Here is a 6,118-nt window from a genome sequence, read left to right as displayed (position 1 = left end):
GAGTTTGCTGAAAATGTTTTGGCGGAAGTTGGGAAATGATACTATGAACTTACAGAAGGAATGGTGGGCTAACCAACTTGGGCTAACCAACTTGTTGTGTGATTCGAATGCATTTGTGAGTATAACCACTGAAAGTTATTTAAGTATATTTTTAGAAGGTAATACACAAGTCTAGTGCTCCACTGTTTCAGGAACATAGGACCAAACAAGGGTGAAGTGAAACTGCACTTTCGAAACAATTTTACTCATGCAATTGTGTTGCTGAAATAGAACTTCCAGACTTTTGTTTAATATAAAGGGAGTTGGGAATTTGACATATTCACACTATTATCAGTGCCAAAGCATGGCTGCCTGCACTGGGAGCACCAGAAGTCTAGCACAGTCAGGGGGCATTTTTTTTGTAGAAAAATACTATTGTTTCCGCCCACCGGAGTATGGGTTCTATTAGGCCACATCTCACGTTGGGAAAACATTTTTCGGGTGCCCTCGTGTGAACTAGATTTTAATAACAGAGTTCAGAAAGCCATGTTTATACATGCCTTTTATAAAGTAAGTGACAGTGCTGTTTTTATGAGCTATTATATTTTACTAGCTTTAATACTGTCTATAGGAAGCCTATGATAAAGAGGTGTTCCTGAAACGCGTTAGGTGTTCATAATTTTTTTTTAATGGTATAATAAACTGTGTTTTTTACTTTGAGACAGTGTGCCCACAAAAGGTCCCCATAGACGCGACGATTCTTTTTTGGTGAATGACTGATTTCAGTGCAGTCCGACCAATCCATCACATTATCGTGTGGTTAATGGGATTCGAACGATCGTACATCTTACGATTTTTCGGCCGACATCTGTCAGAAAACTGATTGGCCAGGTTTAAAAATCTTTATCGGTCCCAGTGCAATCTATTTATGTTTGCAGGGCCAAGCAGTCAGCTACTCTTCAGTTTTGCTGGCAATATCGCCCGAAATGGTTTTTTTAGTTGATGGACACATCGTACATTTAAACGATCATTTTGAGATAATTGTGGTCTCACGATAATGATTGGATCTTTTAAAAATCTTTACATCTATGGCCAGCTAAACTCTTTTTTTCTATTGGTCTTGCATTACTGCAGTTGGAGGAACCCTGCATGAGCTGGTACACACTGAATCTCTACAATCAATATTATCTACCTTCTTTTTAAAGGGGTTGTTCACCTTCCAAACACTGTTTTCTGTTCACTTGTTTTCAAATTGTTAGCCTGAAATAAAGACTTTTTTCAGTTGTTTTCCATGGTGTGTAGGCAGGTCACTTTGCCTGCTCGTGTACTTTCAGCACTTCATTATGGAACTGCTTTCAGACAGGCTGTTGTTTCTCCAACTCAAGGAGTTGAAGGAGTCGCAGTGGGACATGAATTTTTACTACTGAGTGCTGTTCTCATATGTATATTTGAGCAGTGATCAGATTTAAAGGGGACCTGTCACCCTATAAAATAATTCCAAATCCTGTTTTATGATTTTAGTCAAGCAAAATAAAGTTCACTATACACATGATTTTAATCATTTTTCTTTTAGTCATGTAAATCACAATCACATCAAGCAGGCAACAGCCATTTTGTGCAAACTTTTATTAAGGCAAGCTAACATCTTGCCAAATCATGCCAAAATCTTGTTTATGTACCAAAATGGGGAACCTGATGCCCATGCCCGTGTACTGGCTACAAAATTAACAAGTGTAGAGAAATCTAGGAATTGCAGAATGTAAAGTGAAAAGTAATGCCTGCCCCTGCCTAAGCTGAGAGTTTTAAACAAGCTTATAACCAGTATGGTTGTTTTAATAAAAAAATGAATTTGGCATTCATGATTCATTTTCAAAGAACTTTTAATTTTTACATTTTCATGTGTGGGTGACAGGTCCCCTTTAATTCAAGCACAATTAGTGCAGCCCTTCACACAATCTGGTAGTCTTAATCAACTAGTTATATATATTGAATAAAGTAACCCCTCTTGTAAATTATAAGGATATTATAAGTTACCAAGGAGTTTCATGCCATATAAAAATGTAAGGCGAAGGCCGAGTGTTTTTATACAGGTCATGGAACTCCGAGGTAACTTCCAATATCCTCATATTTTGCAACAGGGGGTACTTTATTTATTATGATACACAAGTTTTAGTGAGTTTTGTGACAGAAATTACATCACTACTCACCGTTTATAACTGATGACTAGACATTAAGCCCGTTAAATTAACGGGCGCTAGAACATATGTAGTCAAACATTTATAAAAACAGAATTGTTCTAGTCTAAAAAAAATTCGCCAGAGACGGTCCGTGGGGCACATGCGCAGTAGCGCAATCCTACGGACACAGGGACTGGATGCAGAGACACTTCAACTTTATTAATTCGCCAGAGATGGTCCGTGGGGCACATGCACAGTAGCACAATCCCACGGACACAGGGACTGGACGCAGAGACACTTCAACTTTATTATATAGGATATTATCCCCCCCAGATGAGTGAGACTACAACATAAGCAAAACCTGGGAATTGATATAAAATGTATAAAAGCAGCGAAATTTTGCCCTATAAGGGCAGAGACACACGGGAAGATTTAGTTGAAATTGCCTCTTCTTCGGGCGACTAATCACCCTCCCCGCCGGCTACAATCTAAATCGGGGGATGGCATTCGGAGCGATTCGTTTTACGAAGTCGTCCCAAGTTTCCTTGTTAGGCGACTTCGGAAAACGAATCGTTCCGAGTGCCACCCTACTGGCGATTTAGATTCCAGCCGACGGGAAGCAAGTTTGGGGAGATTAGTCGCCCGAAGAAGAGGCGATTTGTTGCAAATGAATCTCTCCGAGTGTCTCTGCCCTAAGAAGGGTGACATGTGCTCACCCCCTTGCGCCCTAGGGTTACCTGTAATATATTTGGGTGCTGAAGCCTTTGCAGTAGGATCATTTCTTTGAGGATCTTGAAGGAAGCCAGCCTGTAGCAGTCCTCTAGGGTCCCATAGTGCCTGACACAATTCTGGATGTCGTGTCCCCCGAAATCGACCGATTTGAGCGCCACCGACACGCTGCCATTGAGGAGCGATTTATAGACGGCTTTGGTGTAACCGGAGCCCAAGTAGCGCACGTCGCTGCCATTTCTGATGTCCTGACAGCTCAGCCGGGGAGAGCGCAGTGACACGTCTATTTTGTTGTTGCCCAGCGCTGGGGATACACTGCCCCTCTTCACCTTGTTGGATTCCCATTTGGGCTGAGGCTGCGCCAGGTCCATGAGACTTCTCTCCAGGGGTCGGAGAAGTCTCGCCGAGGTCGAAGGAGGGGTCGCCCGGTGGTCTCTGTAGCGCAGCACCTCCTCGTATCGCTCCCGCAGCTGCTGCAGCAATGGGCGCAAAGATGCGGCGTCAGTTTCATTCTGGAGTCGCCGCAGCTCCTGATGGTGATGAAACCCGGCGGGGGCACAGAGCAAGTTGAGCAAAGTGCCAATAAAGAAGGAGAGACGGGGCGTGGCTATGTGAGGGAACGGAGCAGACGTGTCTGGCTGGAGCTCCGCACTTAAAGAGATACTGACACCTGAAATTAAACTTTTTTTTACATCTATTATAATATTGGCTTTGCAAGCTACTTCTAACTTTGCCATAAAGTATTTGCATGATGCTTTTACATTACCTGTCTGATCCCCCATGTTCCTGTGTGAGGGGGCTGCCATATTTGTGCAGCAGGAGTCCATTAGCATTAGAAACTGTAACTAACAGGCTGAGATGGGACAGTCTGGTTGGCAAAGTCAGAGTGTCAGAGTGTCAGAGAGTCAGGCTTAGGAACTTCAACTAACAATTATATACAAAAACAAACCTCTCAGCAAAAAAATGATCAACATCACCTATAGGTAACATTTAATGTACATTCATATGCTAAAATTCATTTTTTAGTGTCAGTATCACTTTAACCCATCCTGAAATATACCCAGCGTCGATTCCTTACCGCAAAAGTGAGTGGCTACTACGTCGGAAACTCCACTTATCTCGACCATATGAGCGGTAAGCGCTCGAGGCGATCCCAAAGGGCACCGCGACTCTCTAAAAAGCAACAACGCAACAGCGGGCCGGACACCATCTTGGGTATGACGGAGACACCTTCAGGCGCGGCGTCTCCGCCGTCAGCGGCAGTGGCTTTGGATGCCGACCCGGTACAGCAGAAAGAACTCTCACCGGAGTCCACTATGTTGCTCAATGCTATCCGTGAATCCCAGACGGCCCTCTCCTCCAAAATGGATGACCTCCGTATGGAGATTCAGGCTGAGGTCTCCATATTTCGGGCAGATCTGGACAAGGTGAGAGAGAGGGTGTCGGAAGCTGAGCGCCGCATGGGGGATGCGGAGGACACTCTCACACGACAGCAGCCGCTGGTGGCGGAGTTGCAGCGACAAGTGAAGTTGCTAAAACAAAGGGGGGAAGACGCTGAGAACCGCTCGCGGAGAAACAACGTGCGCATTATGGGTTTGACGGAGGGAGCGGAGGGGCATTCTCCAACTGACTTTATTGAAACTCTGCTTAAAGATGTGTTGGCGCCCATTACTCTGTCCACTGCCTATACTGTGGAAAGGGCTCATAGGATTCCCACGCGGCGCATACCAGATGAAACGCCGCGGCCTTTTATCCTGCGTCTCTTGAATTACAGAGATAGAGACGCCATTTTGTCTGCAGCTCGGAAAAAAGGCGAAGTTCGTTTTCTCAACGCTACGCTGCAATTTTATCCTGATTTTACTGCGGAGATACAAAGGCAACGCCGCACTTTCCAAGATGTTAAAAGAAGACTGCGTGAGAAAGAGATCAAATACAGCATGCTTTACCCCAGCAGACTGCGGGTAATTGTTGGAGCGGCTACCCGCTATTTTACAGATCCGACAGAAGTCAGCAAATGGATCGACAACCATCATCGCTAGGGCCGGATGGCCCCTTGTCTGGTGCACCTTGTGCAGTAAGGCTATTTGCAGGACTGTGACAGCATACGGGGTAAGACACATTGGAGCCCCAGCCACCATGAAGAAGTTTGGTTACACCTTAGATAGTTACGGTGTGCCTCCTCAGTTAGTTAGACGGGTTTGGGAATTAGGACCTCCGTTTTCTGCTCGGACGGTCAGGGTGGGGGGGAGTTAGTGGGATTTGGCAGCTAGGTTTGCCTATACGGGCTGATTTATAGTCCTATGCTTGATTTACCTATGGGGATTCCCATATATGTTGATATGCCATGTGTAATAATGCTTGCCATTGTATATTTTTTGTTTGTTGTATTTTTTCTGTGCTTTTTCTGTCCCTCCTTTCTTTCTCCCTCTATTCTCTTTTCTTTCCTGGGGTGTTGGAGGGGACTTAGGTGTGCTGGCAATCGGACGGTTCCTATTTGCACTGTACACTTATGGCGTCTTTGAAACTGCTTACTTGGAATGTACGGGGTTTGGGCACTAAAGAAAAAAGAGCTTTAGTGTTCCAGTTTGTGAAAAGGCACAAACCGGATGTTCTTGTGCTCCAGGAAAACCCACCTCTCGGGACAAAAATTTTTAGCACTTAAACGGGCCTGGGTAGGGAGAACTTTTCATGCCACCTACTCCACTTATTCTCGGGGAGTGGCGATCCTGGTGCACAGGAATATTGATTGCCAAGTAGAGAAGGTCAAGCAGGATCAAAATGGGAGATATATAATTGTCCAGGCCCGCTTTAACGGGGTTAGGCTTATATTGGCCTCTATCTATGCCCCCCCTGCTGTTGAACACCAATTTCTACCCCACCTTGTTACGCTTATGGCAGACATGGTCCCATCTCCTATTTTACTGTTGGGGGATTATAATGCGGTTTTGAACCCGGCAGTTGATACGACTACTGGCTCGCATTACAGCAAGTTACCTCTAAATAGCTGGGCGGATAGCAGTGCTCTTCTTGAGGCATGGAGGTGGAAACACCCGAATACGAGGGAATACTCCTGTTACTCGGCCACACATAAGTCACATTCTCGCATTGATTTGGCCTTTGTATCCCCAGATGTTCTAGCCAAATTGTCTTCAGTAGAATATTTACCTAGGGGCATATCGGACCATTTCCCCCTGATGCTCACGCTGGTTCTACGGGCCGAACCTATTGATAAG

Source organism: Xenopus laevis, chromosome 1S (assembly GCF_017654675.1).
Source record: "Xenopus laevis strain J_2021 chromosome 1S, Xenopus_laevis_v10.1, whole genome shotgun sequence".
In the NCBI taxonomy this organism is placed as follows: domain Eukaryota; kingdom Metazoa; phylum Chordata; class Amphibia; order Anura; family Pipidae; genus Xenopus; species Xenopus laevis.
This window is presented reverse-complemented; position numbering follows the sequence as displayed.